Consider the following 17238-nt stretch of genomic DNA (forward strand, 5'->3'; position numbering starts at 1 on the left):
TGAGCCAGCGTGTCTTGACAGATGAGTGTTGTTGGCAGTATCACTGTTGTGTGTCTCATTTCCTGCACGCTGTTGCCGATTGACTGATAAGATAAGAGGCCCGTAGCCATGACTGAGAGCTTCGGCGCAGCTAACAACCTGATGAACAGCGGCGCTAAAGCCGTGATCCGTGGTGAAGCGGTGTTTGCTCGGGCACTCGCAGGGAAATGTGGGCCCAACGTGGGGTCATGTGTACAGAACGAACACAGAATCAATCTTAAATGTACATAAGCAGAGCTATTTGAAGTTGTGCTGGACAGCAAACCATTAGAAATGACATGTTGTGGTTTCAGATTTGCCCGTAGGGCCAGAACGTTTTCCTGTTGCTAGGAGACGCTGAAACCCTCTGACACATCTGGTCAGCTGTTAGTACAAGTTGTTGACAAGGGTTGGAGCAGCATATTGTTTACAAAATGAAACCATCTATAGACCAGCGTCAGTTTTTAGTCATGCAGGTGCTGGAGGGCGGCTGTCTGAGTGCATGTCTTCAGAAACAGGCAGGCTTGGAGTTTGGAGTGTAAAAAGAAAAAGTCAAACACAGAAGGGTTCATTTCGCAGGAAATTATGGTCTCATGACAACTTTCCAAAAATGACAGTATCATGGCGCTGTGCTGTTGGCCCTTCATTCCTCGGCCTTGACTCAGATCCCTCTTGGGACCTCAGTGGTGGAATGACATTCCCCCTTCCAACAGGACAGCAGAGTCACTCCTTATCTTATGTCACAGCTCATCTCTTCAATAAATACTGCTCGTCCTTTTCTCACCACTGAATCGCACCCTTTTCACTGTTCTCCCACCTCTCTACCTGATCATACTCCAGGAGATGTTTATCTCTCTGGCTCTTATACTTCTGTGCAGCACTTCTCTATCAATCACACCCATTTTCATCTTGATTTATGTGATGAGAATCTGATGTTTGTACAGGGAAGCGTCAGAAATATCTGCACAGTCCTGTCCCCGGATCATTATTTGTCTTTTGGAGATACAGTGCTATGCTTTTTGTCCACATGACAAACAAGTAGAGATCCTGTGTTTGCCTCGGGGTTGGAGCTGCACCCCACAGTAATAAAGCTATAATTATTTATTTAGTTAGAGTTTCTAACTGCGGCTGCTGTGAGAAACATTGCACCGAAAATATGTGAAAGTACATTAAGTTGCCAACACACACACATCCACACTATCAAGTCTTTCTCACTCCAGATGAGGCATAACTGTAGGAAAAATGCAGAATAGTGAATAGAGACATATCTCTTTTTCTCCACAGTGTCTGTGACTTTGAATAGGGATGCTAAAGAATACTCTCGTGGAAGGACGTGATGGTCACTGCTGATAATATTCATAAAGGGTGCTATAGTACTACACTTGCACCAATCATACAAAAATGTTGTCAGTTTAAACGCGAATCTGGGGAAGAACTGGAAGTAAATAAGTCACTATTACTGCGGTGGCGTCTTCCAGTACAGTACACACATATAGAATTGCAAGCTGTCGATGCAACGTTACTTCTGACAACAATATTGGAGGTCGGGGAAGAACCTGTGCTTTTTTTCAGCTGCTCCAACACTAGTGGCAGACTTCAAAAATGATGGTAAAACAAGTAACATCTGCAAAATTAACACCTCTTAGCTAGAAAATGTTAGCGGACGAAGACACAGAGAGTCCCACAGAATAAATTAGCCTAACTCGGTCAACTAACTGTGGTGTTATTGAGAAATATAACATTAGTTGCTCTCACTAGGGAAACCTGATGACCACAAAGTAAGCATCATTCGGTCAGCATTACAAACAGAAGAGGTACAATGGTGTGTGATGTTGTGGTTTAACAAGTGATAGCTGGTGACTGGTTGTGGTTACTTTTGTAGTGATGGCAGCTGTTGAAAACACGAACAGAACATGTAGATGTCCTCGTAAAAGCCTTCATAAGTTACTACAAGCTGACATGGACTCATTTGGCTGAAAGTCACCAGTTGACACGTTCACACTGGCAGCCCTATCTGTATTTGGAGTGATTTTTTTTTTTTTTTAAAGTTTGGAAAACTTAACTGTTATTTGGTGGACAGCCCATAATGTTGATATTTCATGCCAAAGTTTGTCATCAGTTCGCAGAGTTAATCCAGAAAATTTACAACCTTTCCTACTTTCCCTGTCAGCAGGCAGATGCAGGCACTGAGCCAGTGGCGGAACACATAAAGCAGTCAATTTCAACACTGACTGGAAAAATCACCAGTATTGTAGCGTAAGCATTTGGATGAACTGAATTGGACAAAAACTTCACTTTGGTGAAGTGACGTCCACTGGTTGCCTGGTCTCAGTGCTGATATCTGAGGATGTTAAACCAATCAAAAGACCAAGTTTAAATGCTGCTCATTAGAGCTGAAATGACGAGTCGATTGCCGGATTAGTTCGCTGACAGAAAATGAATCAGTAACTATTTGAGTCGTTACCTCAAATAGTAACTGAGGAAAAATGCCAAAAATTCTCAGCTTTCAGCCAACCTGGTGTGGTGTTTTTTTTTACTATTTTCTGACCTTTTATTGACTGAACAATTAATAAAAAATGATAGGCATTCTTAGCTACTTTCTAAACACAGGCACTGTTAAAATAAACACATGAGTAGGCCACTTATCCAGATCAACATTGTATAAAAATACAATGCTACCATAACTGAAATCAGTTCAATCTTGTATTGAACTAAACTCATAAAATAGATCATTTATTTTACATAATGTAAATATTTTGGTGGCGAATAACAAAAAATGAAGGCTCGATCAAAAACTCTTAAGTTTGAACAAATTAAAACTAACATGTAACTTGTCTTAATTAAATTAAATGCACCCCATGTAGCCCAATGCTAAGCTAATGTTACTGTAATGCAGTTAAGACTTAAACAGTGAGCAAACAGCATTATACACAAATGTATCCATCCATGTTGCCAAATCCAAAATGCTTCCCCACATTAATACTCAGATAATTTGGTCTCATGATTATAAGTTTGGCTCTATCTTGTGTCAGCTAAGAGCACAATAGCGTACATGGGTAACAGTTTGTAGAGTGGGTCAGAGGAACAGTGACGTGGTCTGAAATTCCAAAGTCCTATTAGTCTGAAAAACGTCCCATTGGACCAAAAGCCCATTTCTCTGACAACCCATCACTCCATAAACAAACGCCAGTGCTCTAAAGTCCTGTATCTCCGTAAATATACACTCCCTGCAGTTAGTTTGAGTTTCCCAGCGGGGTTAAAGTCAGCTGTCCCAAGTGTTTCTGCTGCCCGTTCCTGGCATTTCCCACCGTTCCCAGGTGCTTTTACAGAGCCTTTGTGACTTTTTCCAGCTACGATTGAGTCACTGAAAGCAGGTGTGTCACACTGAACCATCTCTGCTTTTCCAGTGACGTTTGTGCCGTCAAACCTGAGTTATTTTTAAGCTAAAATATGATCTTATCCAAACCATAACCAAACCAAAACCAAACCACACATTCACCACAGCCTTGTTGACAAATGTAACATATCTGTGGTTTACAGAAACCTACAATGCGAACGTTTCTTCGGGTGACTGGGTTGTATAACCGCAGTAAGTGTGCATTTTCAGAGAAAAAGTATTTTGGAGCACTGGGCGTTTGCTTTGGGGATCATGGGCTCTTGGAGAAATATGTTTTTGGTCCAATGGGACATTTTTGAAACTAACAGGGCTTCGGAATTTAGAGCCGTCTGAACAATGGGCCGTTCCCTAAGGCACGGCCTGTTGTACCTATACACAAAGATTTTTTTTAACTTAAACACATGATTACGTAACAGCAGATCCAAACAGAGACAGATGTTTTGTTTATTGTTTCAGGGTTTCCTCACAATATGTGGGCCTCCTGTCAGATATAAATTTGTTTGTAACGATGAATATTGAATAAAAGTGAGAGCCCAGTTAGTAAGCTTCAGAAATGTTTTCAACAGAAGAGGTGGTGATGGTGTTTTATTTATAACACACACATTATTATAGACAGGCTTTTGACATTCTGCCCATATATGCAGCAGGCAGCAGAGTACAGAGCTTTGTTTACTTTATAAGTAAATACTGCATGTTTTTTTTTATTACCTATTCGAGCACAGCTGATAGAATCTTCCAGCGGCGGTTGTCATTTTAGCCTGTGAAATCAGCCGTCAGCGGATAAACCGAGACGCCTGTGTTCGCTGTACAGAGCTTACATCCGTGTTCATCGCCTGTGAATGTGATTACAGCTATTGATCGATAGACAATGACACGATGCTGGTGGATGTCACCTGAGGAGAGAGCGTGCGCATGAGTGAGATGGCGTGCATGTGTGTGGGTGAGTGAGAAAAACCGAAAGGAAATGTGTGTCCATATGTTGGTGTGTGTTGGTCCATATGCTGGCGTCCGCGCATGTACATCCATACTGTACGCCTGGCTGTGTTGTGCGCGTACGTGCATGCATGTTCAACCCAGATCCAGTGTGGTAATGTGAGATCAGACGTAGCCTGTTAGCCGGAGCCTTACATCTGCTGTCAGCCACTCGCTCTAACTCTGTTAAGGACGTTATTGATTGCTCATTATTACCCCGTTCCCTGAAAGATGAGCGTCCCCTATGATCACATTAAATCTCTCCTCTGTCCAATTCTCCTGAGATGCCTTCTGCTCATCGGTGCCCATCAAATTTCTCCTCCGAGATCTGATATCAAGCAGCCTGACGTTTTTTATTGCCTCTGGTTCTCTTTGCGTCGTGTTTGATTTACTCCAAATAACTGTCTCCTCCTTTTTAGTTTTTTTTCCTCTCCTTTTTTTTTTTTTTGAACAGACGCAGTTTAGCTAATTGATGTCTTTAGTCTGTGTAATGGAAATCAGCAAACACGGATGAGCAACATTTGAAATTATGATTTGTTTTCTTTTTATTAGCGCAAAGAGATGCTTCAGATTTTCATGTTAACTTTGTGATCCGTGTTTATTGACTTGATAGCAAACAAGAGGAGCTGACAAGAGAGTCATAATATGTACTTTATTTGTCAGAGTGGGGCTATTTTAGCTCTGTTCCACTTTATTTAAAAAGCACCTCATTGTGATAGGTTTGTCTTCAAACTAACATGTCAAACTCACAGTCTAATTGAAAAAAATACAAATTTGCTTTCAGAATTTGCTTACAAATTCAAACGCCTCCCCGAGCCTCCCCTGTAAAGTTGCGTGCCCTTTCTCTTGCCTCACGTTGTCATTTTCGCTGACGATAAGCAGTTGTTGAAGGTGTCATGCGTCCGCCAGCCCCTGTAAAGTTTGGAACTGTTGAAATCCAGCCCTCAGTGAGAGGCCATCTCATCGGCCCCCGCCGTCCCCATGAATAATGCAGAGCTATCGACTGTGTCAGTTGAGCGCGAGGAGACGCGGCGGCAGCCAGCTTGATATTCAGCTGCTGAAGCTGACTGGATGCCCTCACTTTGAGACAAACTGCTGGCAGACTGCTCTGACTTGAACAGACAGGACCTGAATCTGCTCATATGAGATGAACGCCATTGTGTTCTTGCTCAAGTGTCCCTGGGAAGTTTCTGCCAGAGTGGGTTGAGGAGCAGATATGAGTGGGGGAAGACAAATGTGTGTGTTCACAAATCTTTATACACACGTTCACAAATATTTGTATTGCATACCACGCCACATCCTCAGCTGTGCCGTCGGTAAATGTGTGCTTATACCACTCTTTGTAAAGTGTGTGTACGTGCGTCCTCCAGCCGGCAGCCTGCAGAGAGCTCTAGTGAGAATCTCCTGCCCCCTCGACACGACCAGTTCAGTCTCAATGCCACCGATCGATGGGCGTATTGATCCGCTGTTTGACTGTTTAGACAACCTGTGTGAATTCCAGCATAATGCGAGCCACAGTGGATTTAAAGACGAGCGCAGGCTCCACGTGCACGCGCCGCTGTCATACCTGAGCGCTTGTTCCTCCTAACACCCCGGAGCTGCAGATACACAGCACACGTGAGCTCAGATGGAGAATAAGCAGCTGTAGGACGAGCCTGACAGCCTGTTGAGGTGTCCTGATGACTCAGTGTGGGCTGGAGCTCGTAGCAGCTATCGCTACAGTTTGAATCCAACTGCATGACCTTAAGCGACACGTCCTCTATTCCCCTCTCACCTATCCTGTCAGTCACCACCACAGCCTGTATATTCTGCTGCCACACAGAGCCAAAGGTGTGGCATTAATATAAATGACGCCAAAGTTTGTTCCCAACTCATTGTTAGCACAGATTATTGTGTAATTAAATTACTTTTTATACACATAAAACTATGACCTTTAACCTCTCCTGATTATATTCAGTGTGGATGTGATTGTGTGATCGTGTGATCGTGAGGGACTTCTTCACATTTTCCCTATTTTTTCGGGACAGTGGGATTGCGTGAGTTGGCAGATCTTACCAGAATCTATAGGAAGTGTGCAGGATTTGACACTTCAAACATGCACCGTGAAGGATCCTGCGAGTTCACAGGCTGGGGGTAGAGGTTATCCCAGCCAGGGCCTCCTCAGTAATCCACACACACACCGCGGGCATGCACGCACACACGCACACACACCTTCGCACGTGCGCCACTCACGGCGGGCGTTAATCTCCACCAACTGCTGTTGAACTCTAATCTTGCTTGCTTGCCAAGTGTTTCATGCACTGCAAAAATCCATCTTAACATAAAATCATGCTTTTATTTATTAGCCCTGGTGATGACATGACGGTTTAAAATTTTTCCTCTCTTATCTTCTCCGTTTTTTAGCACAATTCGTGACTTACTTTGAGGTAAAAACACGATTTTAAGACTGTTTAAAATCTGGAGAGTTGTCATCTTGTTAAAACAGACAGTTTTTGCAGTGTAGTTAGTATTTGGCACCGATTTGCCCTGCTGTTGTCAGAAGTAGCAAACTATGGAGCCGTGGTCCAGTCTACTGTCTGACTGAGTGCACCCCCCTCCCTCCCCCTCTCCAAACCACCCACACACACACACACACACACACACACACACACACACTGAGACACACACACACAGCCCAGTGCAGACAGACATAAATGCATCCACAGATGGTGACACTCTGGCAGTCACTCCTGGGCTGTCTGTCTACGTGCCAGCGATGATAACACACACACACACACACACACACACACACACACACAGACATATGCACACTCATACACACAGCCTGGCGGCAACAAACACGGTGATGCATCATTGAGCATCGGCTGGTTTTTCTCTAACTGCTGAGGGGAAATCAGTGTGGTGTTAAGTAACCATTCATGTGGAGCCGAGACCACACACAAACAAACATCGCACCTACACTTCTTAAAATACATTTACCTCGGCAGAAAAATATAATATGATTGAATAACATGAAAGTTCTCTCGCAGACACGACTTGTATCTGGATATTATTGAAGCTTTTTCCACAAGTGGGATCATTGATATGTTAATACACTCCAGTATCACTATTTAATTCCCGTGACAAATATCTCTTGTGCGCTTTCAAACTCTTACTTGGATTGTGATATATTCATTTGTTGATGCATTGTTAATGTTTCCACTCTGGACCGGAGTATGCTGTGTAGGTAATCGCCCACTCTGGGGCTGCGGCGCCGCTGTTTGTGATGTGGATCTTCCTGAGGATTGTATTTGAATAATGAGGGAGGCTGGAGCGTTCTCTTGTGCAGAGTGTCTCAGAGCTGCTGCAGTAAATGACCTCTGAATAGTTGTTTTGGATTAGCCATCAAAGTCTTCTCTCGAAGTGGCCAATAGATAGGTACTTCCAGAAATGAGTCACTTGAAAATGATCATTGCCGCCGTTGCCGTATAAGATAATGGATAACCATTACACTCCATTTTCCCCAGCTCCTCACCCACACAACGCCTGCTCTTGAAATATGATGCATCCACTGTGCTTAGTGAGCACTTAATGTCCAAAAGCACCGTGTTTGTTGAGATTTACAACTGCGCCGGCAGGAGGGGGGTAGAAGAAAGAGTGCGTCGTCGGCGTATAATGTTGTTCACTCAATAATTATCTCATTTTATTTACGAAGACAGACAGCTTTAGACGAGGTTAGAGGCTTCCTCTCTATTATCTCCACCTGCCACCCCTCTACTGCAGCCCCCCTCCCCTCCCCGCCTGGCCCTAAATGACGTCCTTCATGTCGAGGACTTTCCAAAGTTTCCATCGAGGAGGAAGGGGCGAGAGCGTCCTCAACACCGCTTGTATGGAAGAGTGGGGGGGAAAAAAGTTACACCACAGCTTTCTTGCATTGGGAGCCAGATCGATGTCATTTCTAAAAGGATTAGGCCTCCTCTCAGAAATCTATTTTAATTACTGAACACACAGGTAAACAAAGTGGTGGTGGTTCACAGGTATGGATCTGGGCGTCAGAGAAGTATTGATAGTATGTGGCCCATGTTAACCTCGGGGGCACTCTGAGAGACCCCGCACCTCAGGTAGAAGCACATCAGCAGCGGCCTCGGAGCTGTTTGGAGGGAATGTAGATGTAGAGCTGCTCCTGCTGTCACCTGACAAACACTGCAGACGTGGACAGTGGAGCTTTAATTGACACCAGTGTGGGAGGATGTTAGTCTTACAACTTATTTACTTCTCTGACAAAGTAGGTAGAGTTGGTCCACAGGCGACTTTAGCCGGGCAGTTTATTGTCTTAAATGCTTTTTAAACATCAGTATTCAGTAAATTCATCAGTAAATCTGCAACATATAAATCTTAAAGTATACCTTAATGTGGGTTTTATATGTTGTTATTATCAGATGCATTGAATTAATAAATTGTTCATCAATGCTTTGTAGATCAGGAGAATTGATTAATTAATATATTTACTTAACAAAGCCATAATTAACCACATATAAACACTCAATGAAGAATGATTCATTAAGGGTTTATAAGCGGTTACTAAAGGCTTTATTGAGTTGATGAATTACATCTTAATGTTAAAACATCAGAAAAGGATTTATTAATGTGGTAAAGCCTTAAGTAACTTACCCTCAGTAATAGCCCTTAATAAAGCATTCTTATTAAGGCTTTATAAGCGGTTACTAATGGCTTTATTAAGTTGATTAATTATTTTTTAATGTATCAGAAAGAAGAATTAATCAAGTCTGCTAATTAAGGGATTCTAAGTTGTTACTAATGGCTTTATTAAGTTAACAGGTCATTTCGTAATGTTAATAGATCAGTAATAGGAATTAATGTAGTAAAGACTTCAGTGACTAACCCTTTACAGTCACCTTTAAGTATGCTTATTAAGGGTTAACAGGCTGTTGCTCATGACTCATCATAATTTCTTAATCTATCAGTAATAGGAATTAATAGACAAAAATAAAGGGATTTATTTACAAAGACTTTTGCAGCCAGCCCTTGATAAATTAGTCTTGTTAAGGGTTTATAAGCTATGCTAATGGCTTTGTCAAGATATTAAATTATTTCATGATGTGTCAGGTATTAGTAAAAAGGCATTAATAAAAAAGATTTTAGCAACCAGCCCTTAATGATAACCCTTAATACATTATTCTTATTAAGAGTTTATAAGATGTTACCAAGGGCTTTATTAAGTCAATACATTATTTCTTAATGTATCAGTAATAAGAATTAATGGGCATTAATAAAGGATACATTAACAGTAAAGACGTGGGTAACTAACCCTTACTTAATTATGCTTATTAAGGGTTTATAACTTGTTACTAATGGCTTTATGAAGTCATAGTGACCTAATGAATAAATAATCAACTGCGTATGTCATTAGCACAACATAAACACTTAATAAAGTACATCTTCATTAGGGTTTTTCTTATGACTTTAAGGCAATAAATTGTTGATAAATGATTATAAACCAGTATTGTGACTTAATAAATGATTTATTAATGTAATTTAGCCAGAAGTAAGATCTTATAAAGCTTTAATTAGACATACTTTATTACGGATTTACACTGTACATGTTACTGTCCTTATAGAGTTAATAAATTGATTATTAATGTTTAAAAATTGGTAATAAGAATTATTTACTTAATAAAGCCATTACTAACATCTTATAAAGGTTTAATGAACAATGTATTAGTAGGGGTTTATCAGTTGTTACAAATGGCTGTATTAAGGTAATAGACTGTTAATGTTGTAAAGATAAAAAAATAAGATTCATTGGCTTGATAAAGACATTATTAATACTTTATAAACCCTTTATAAAGTATGTCGTGGGTTGTACACTACATGTAGTGGCTAAGGGCTTCACTGAGTTAATAAATTGTTTGTTAATGCCATACAGATCAGCACTAAGGCATTCAGTTTCAGTGAGGTGTGTCTTTTCCTCCCACTGATGATATATCGGCAGGTTTTCCCCGGCACAGTGATGGTGTGAGTCTTTACAGATGTTTTGTTCCCCAGATAAGAATAATCTGTTTGCCTCAGCGGACCTGATGTTCCTCTGCATGTTTGTGTGTCCTGCATGTGTCTGTCTTCATTCATGCCTGCGTGTGTGACCACGCGTGTGTTAGTGTGTGTGTGTGTGTGTGCGCAGGGCTGTCTTTGAGGAAGGAACCCCGCGTCGAGCCGGGTGATTAGGCACGCTGCGCTAGTCACAGGAAATGGAGTAGCTGACGGACAGGCCGAGTGCATTATAGATGAATGCCATGCGTTAGCGGCTCCGAGCCCCCGCCGAATATCTCTCAATTTCCTCTCTGAATGACAAAAGAAGCCACGCACAATTTCCTTGATCCGGAGCATTTGTTTAACTGCGCCCTACCCATTTAACCCACCCATTCAATAGTCTGTCTAGTAAAAGGAAATTTAGACAGTGTCAATTTATACAGCTCTAAGGAAGATCTGATACTGGCTGGCAGGGGTGGCGATGATATGTCTCTGGAATTTAGTCAGAGATTTACAGCAGTTAAGTCTGATTTCTCCTGTGAGCTAAATTTAGAGGCGTCATTAAATATACCCTAATATTTTTAACATTTACATACCAGAATGAAGCCTATTTCTCAAAGCTGTATTTCTTTTTTTACTCCACAAAGGCATTTCAAAGTTTGATGGTCGGAGCAGCAAAAACTTATCACGAGGTCAAAGATCACGGATTACAATGAATATTTGATTTTTTAAAAAAATGCTGTCATTTGTCAAATATCCTTATATCGCAGCTCTGAGCTGTCATCTTTACAGCGATCTCTCTTCCCCCCCGTACTGTCTTTGAGTTAGTGACAGCTCATCTCTCCCGGTCACTGCTCGCCGTCTAGACTTTGAACTCGCTCTGTTTACTCCCTTATCTGTTGTTGTTGTTGTTGTTATTGTCGTTGCTCTGCGACAGACTAGTCGTCGTAATGGTAAGCCGTGGCTGGGCTTGAATTGCAGGCTTCAAAGACGTGGATTCAGGCTTGTTGGTTATTTTCAGAGGAATAGTCTGGTTTGGAGAACAGTTGTGTTCAGTCTCACTGGGGATGGAAGAGAAATTTAGTTAAACATGTCTTTTTTGCTCATTTTTGACTCTATTCTAAACAAAGGAAGATTTATAATTATTTAATCTTTTAAATTTTTGTCACTTTTCCTGCAGCTGTTGCTCTGAAGAGGAACGCAGGAGGAGTTTTGATTGTGGTGTGTGTGTGTGTGTGTGTGTGTGTGTGTGTGTGTGTGTGTGTGACACCAGCTCATGACTAATTTCATAATTAATTGCCTTTTGGAGGACCTAATCACATTATTTGACTCTCTACTGTAGGTTGTGTGCCAATACAGCGTAGCCCGTGGCTTAGTCACAGTGTGCTGGACTCATTAACAAGGTGGTCCGGAGGTTGTCAAACACACACAAGGCCTGCGCGCATGAGAATACACACACTCATAAAACAATAGCTACATGTGAGGGTTTTTTGTGCGCACACGTGCAGCGATTTAGAGGTTAAAAGATGCCCTCTGGTGTATTTGATAAGGATTTGAATAACTGGTTAGATTTCCCCGGTGGTGTGTGGAAACAGGTCTCTTTTGATGAAGTTATCGCTTGTCATGAGGCTCCTTCTCCTGCTCCGATGTCGGAGACAGATTTTTATAAAAATATGACACAGTAGTTTGTTTTTGAAGGTCTTCAGTGTCTGTTTATGTTCGGAAGACAAAGCAGGGCACACATTTGTACGTCTTGTCTCAGGTTGTGTGTGTGGGCATGTCAGCGTCGACATGTGTGCCGGCATCTCTCTTCCACACATACACACATGGCTTAATTATGACGTTACCAAAATGGGCAGTTTGCTCTGACACCCCGCTTGCAGAATCACACAGCGGACGGACTTAAAAGAGCTCATTAGCTCTCTCTAAAGAGCTGTTTACTGCACATACACGCACGCACAGTAATAGGCAGCTCTGTTGATGCAGATGGACGCCGAGTGTAATGAGAATGATTAGGCTTCTCTATGTGGAGGCTGGAGGAGGAGAAGAAAAAAAAAAGAGCGCTGGCAGACTTCAGAAGGTGGAGAAGATTTCTGTTGGATGTTGTTTCAGCTGAGTGCATGATCTCTCTCTCCCTCCTTTCTCTTTCTCCCTGCAACACAAACACGCACTTGCTTTTCTGCTCGCACACTTTGCTGCATGTGTCCATCCAAACGCTTTGCAAATTTCCCCCAGGCCTTAAAAGCCTTGAAAGATTGTGGAGAAAATCAAATAACGGATGTGCTTAAAGTTTGCAGCTCCATGGAGGTGCTATAACCAGGGAAAAAAAAACCGAATGAATGGAAAGAATTCAGCTACTCTTAAGGAAAATGTGGACAACCCTTTTCACTGCGTGGCCTATACATGTAATCCTGTAACCCTGTCGAAGGCTATGGCAGCGAGAACACACTTATTTAAGTATTAAAGCTCGGTTAAATCGGCTCCACAGAATTCTTTTCATATTTTAAACAAGAAAAGGACCTTGGAAGTTTGTTTTTTTTTTGGAAAAGAATAGGTTGCATTCAGGGTAGTTTTTTTTTAATTACCATCTAAAAATCCAGGATGATTGATATCTGTGTCGATTGTGTTTTTCTCTTTGACAATATATTCAAGGACTTTTCAATGACTTTTAAGGGCTTCCACTGTGAGAAAAGGAGTGTACTAAGTCAGGCTACCTTAAACATTTTCCCAGTCGACCCCGCCCATCCTGCACCACCACATTAAGTGACTTTGCTTTGCTCATTGCCCTTGGTTTACATCACATTGAATTAAAGGATACACACCAAACGATTCCAAAGTCAATCCTCCTCCATCCCTTTCATATGTTTTGGAGAAGGAGCAGCGAGTTCAAAGCGCTCAGTTCAAAGTATCTGTCCTCATTTGAATAACGTAGAGTAATCGCTATTACCTTATTTAAATAGTGCAAGTTATCATTTGGCCTTCATTTGCATTGCTGGGGTAATCACTGCGTCTCTGCATTAACCTCATTATAGAAGAGATGAAAGCCCTGATGGAGCCTGACACACTCTTTTATATATGTTATCTTTATTAATGATGGAATTAGAAAGATTCATGTTTCTTTAAATGGAGGACATATCACAGTTTGATGGAGTGTCAAACTCTGCGGAGGGAAGAGTGTGTGTGAGTCACAAGGCTTGTTTTATTTTGTGTTTTTCTGCTCCCTTCCCTCTCCCCCCCATTTTCCTCTAGAGCCTACTTCCCCTCATCCTGGTCCATTCTCCATCCTCACTTCTTTTTATCTCTGTCCATTTCTCTGTACGCCTCCCTGCACTGAAAAGTTGAACCAGAGCCTGGGACTTAAAATGAAGCCTAAACAGGCCAATTCATCATGACAGTGCAAACACATCCATCCATCTTCATACGTTATATTATCTTCACTTGTTTACAATGCAGTGCAGGTTTCAAGAGATGCGTTAAATCAGCTGATTACTGTCTTTAAACAATCTTATTGCAACAATAACAACAACTCTGGCCCCAAAGTTCATAACAACAGTCTTTTATTATGAGATTAAATGTCAAATTAGTTGTAATTTTTGCTCTCCCATAATGCTTTATTACCATACCACAGAGACAGTGCTATGGAAAATGTTGTGTTAAAATGTCATTTTCAAAAAGCTTGTCTCAAAAATAAACTTTTGATATTTTGACAATTTTAAATGAAAATTATAATTAGGGGAGACCGGGGGCAACTGTAACAATTATTGGTTTTGAAGTCATGACTCAAAGGCTTCTTAAACTATGTGGATAATATTTTATACAAGTGACTTGTATCTGTGTTCTTCTTGTTAACAGTTGAAAAGCAATGTTAGAATCACAATATTGATTGAAACACTGGAAGTCAAATGTTAGATCTGCGCCCACATGCAGGGGCGATAGTAACAGCGAATGGGGGCAAATGTAACAGCACGTGTAACACCTTCAAATAAATATCAAGGACCACAGTAAACTTCCAAGAATATAAATGTAGTTCAAACAATGTAGTATCCATTGAACAATTAGCGCTAGTGTAATTAAAACAGTATAATGAATCATTTAATTATACAAATATAAATAGCCTACAAGTATGAGACATCAGTTTGTCTGTTGGCTGGCAGAGAGGGATTATCATATTCTCAGAATGCATCTTAGTTCGTGTGATAGCATATGAAAATGCACATACAACGGTGCGTATATGACAAATTAGCTCCTCATGAATGACGTTATGTACTTAAAGTCACGGAGGTTATGTTCAGGCAAGTAAAGTTACCGTGGTCAGGTTTAAGAAAAGAAACATGGTGACGATGTGCCTAAAAATGACTCAGAGTTGAAGCGGTTCTAAACACTGGTCTCTTGGGGAAAGTTCTGTGTTTTTTGATCCCACCATAACCCCAACGTTCCTCCTGAAGGGAGTGCTTCCTTCTGTATTCCCATAAATGTATTGGTCACATGGTCTCAGGCTTCCCAAATATATGGGTTATTCGCGACTTACTAACTCATGAAGACTTGGGATATGTACGAATTTTTGTGCATTATTTTTTGTAGTAAAACTTAAGAACACTGCACAGACCATGTGATTTTGACTGTTCGGTACCGTTTCTGATTGGTGCAATTTGGGATGTTACAATTCCCCCCACCTCCCCTAAAAAATTATTATTAATCATACTATATTTATACTATTATTATTTATATCAAATTGATAAATTATGGTGATTTAATGGTAGCCATAACAAATGGATGACATTTACTGTTATTTGTTAAGCTAGGCTACTTTTACAATGACAATGTTAGCTTCTTTTTTCTCAGTAATGACTGGTTTAAGCTACTAGCTCATTTAAATGGGGTAGCTAACTGAATTAATAAAATGTTGGTCCGTCAAAATGTGATTTGTTTTCCAAATACAAATTACTGCTGAAGAAAAAAGTTAGTAAATGTTTCTTTTGCTAAGGCTAGCAGTTGCTAACTCACCAGCTAGGTTTAACCTGACATAGCTATTTTGCGTTAACTATCTCGTAAAATGTCTGCTGCGTCACAAAGACAGCACTGAAGTGTAATAGCAGATCTAGAATATACTAATGCCTGGCAGTAACTGCAGTGTAAAGCCAGAATACAGCAATTAGACAGCCAGAGTAAAGGCCAAGGTGAAAGACTTTAATGGCATTGTTGTGATATCTTCATCGTATATTTATATCTTTGAATGGAACATTATTTGATGGCCATTAAACAACATGTGAAGGTGGATGTTTCTGCAGCAGAATCCAGAGTCACACTGTAGACTGACCCCATATCAACAAGGCAGTGTGTCTGCAAACCTCCAGGACGAGAGACTGTGAAAAGACGTGCAGTGAAGGCATACATACTGATGTCTGAAAACATGGCTGAATCTGGCTGAGAGCCTTTGCCACGGGTCTCCCGATCTCTCCTTGGATACATATTATCTATTAATGAGCTAATGTAGAAATAATAGAGATTTCATGTGCGCTGCCAAAGCAGCATTTTGCTCCTGGCTACAGATCAAACGTGTAGCTTGAGAATACAATCCTGAGAACTTTAAAAGCCCTTAAACATTGTTTGATTTACTCGGCTACCATGAGACAACAGTTCAGTAACAATATTATTTTATTTATTGTTAGTTTTTGTTCATTCTGTGTTGGGATTACATGGTACTATTAGGAATAATAGAATGAGCAAAATGTGCCTTCCAGTTATAAGATAGTATTGGTGTATTGATGAAATGACAAACTACGTCCTCTTTTGTGTCCTGAATTGATTTTATGTGTATTATTATGAAGTCACATCACAATATAATGGTGTATAGCAACCAGGCTGCTGCAGAAGGATTGTTGTGAAACCTGTATTTGGCCTAAAGCCTCATTTTCTCTTATTTTGTCCAGTTTTCCTGACTTGTAATTTTCTCCTTGAAATACTGCCCTTTTATAGCACTGCTTCCACTTAATATATTCTCAATATTAAAGGAGCCTCCCAGCTAATACAAAACTTTCCTCCGCTCAGCTCTTTGTCTGAGGCGTTCCCTGCTTGGTACACTGGGAGGGTGACAGGCTTGCCAGCCCCTGCTAGACTCCCCTCGGCTAAAATGTTGTAAATTAACACAATTAGCAGATCGCCATTCTGCTAATTAGCCACTGGCGTCTGCCGAGAGATGGCTAGAGAGGAGAATCAGAGAGGAAATAGGAGTCTGGGGATTCCCCCCTCCCTCTCTGTGTTGTTACCAAACAAACACAGGGCCTCGGAAAAGAGAGCAAGAGAGTGTGAACGTGTATGTGTTTGTGCCTGCTTTTTTCTGTGTGTGTGTGTGTCTCTGTGTTTGCAGTAAATGGATGGGAGGAAGGGAAGATTTGCTCCTCCATGAATGGATTTTATTGTGCATGCCTGCTTTACTCACACAAGCACAAAAACACACACATAAACCAATTCCGAGGCAGGCATTGCTCACCAGACCCCCAACTGTGGATCTCTACATGCAACCGCAGCCAGTCAATAAGTCGGAGGAAGCAGCCTAAATGACACCGATATTATCCTTTATTTGTGTGCACTAAGTCAAATCAAACGGGGTTCAATCTGCCGTGCGGCTGCTGTGATTACGCCGCGTCCAGCCTTTGATAGCGCCACGGCTTTGATAGTGAGACAACGATGGAGTCGCTGTGTGACTGTCAGTGTTTGCAGATGGCATTGGCTGGGATTAAAGGAAACAGTGGCTCTCCAGCCTCCTGAGGCAATAAAGGGGAGAGCCAGGTGAGTGTGTCTGAGATGAGATGGAGCAAGGAAGG

The 17238-nt window shown here is 41.3% G+C and overlaps 1 protein-coding gene across 1 annotated transcript in view; it reads left to right on the forward strand.

The window, feature by feature from the left end:
• The window catches only part of LOC125885163 (fidgetin-like), a 37836-nt gene that overhangs the window by 13336 nt on the left and 7262 nt on the right, over positions 1-17238 (forward strand). The window lies entirely within an intron of this gene.

This window comes from Epinephelus fuscoguttatus, linkage group LG24, assembly GCF_011397635.1.
Source record: "Epinephelus fuscoguttatus linkage group LG24, E.fuscoguttatus.final_Chr_v1".
Lineage (NCBI taxonomy): Eukaryota > Metazoa > Chordata > Actinopteri > Perciformes > Serranidae > Epinephelus > Epinephelus fuscoguttatus.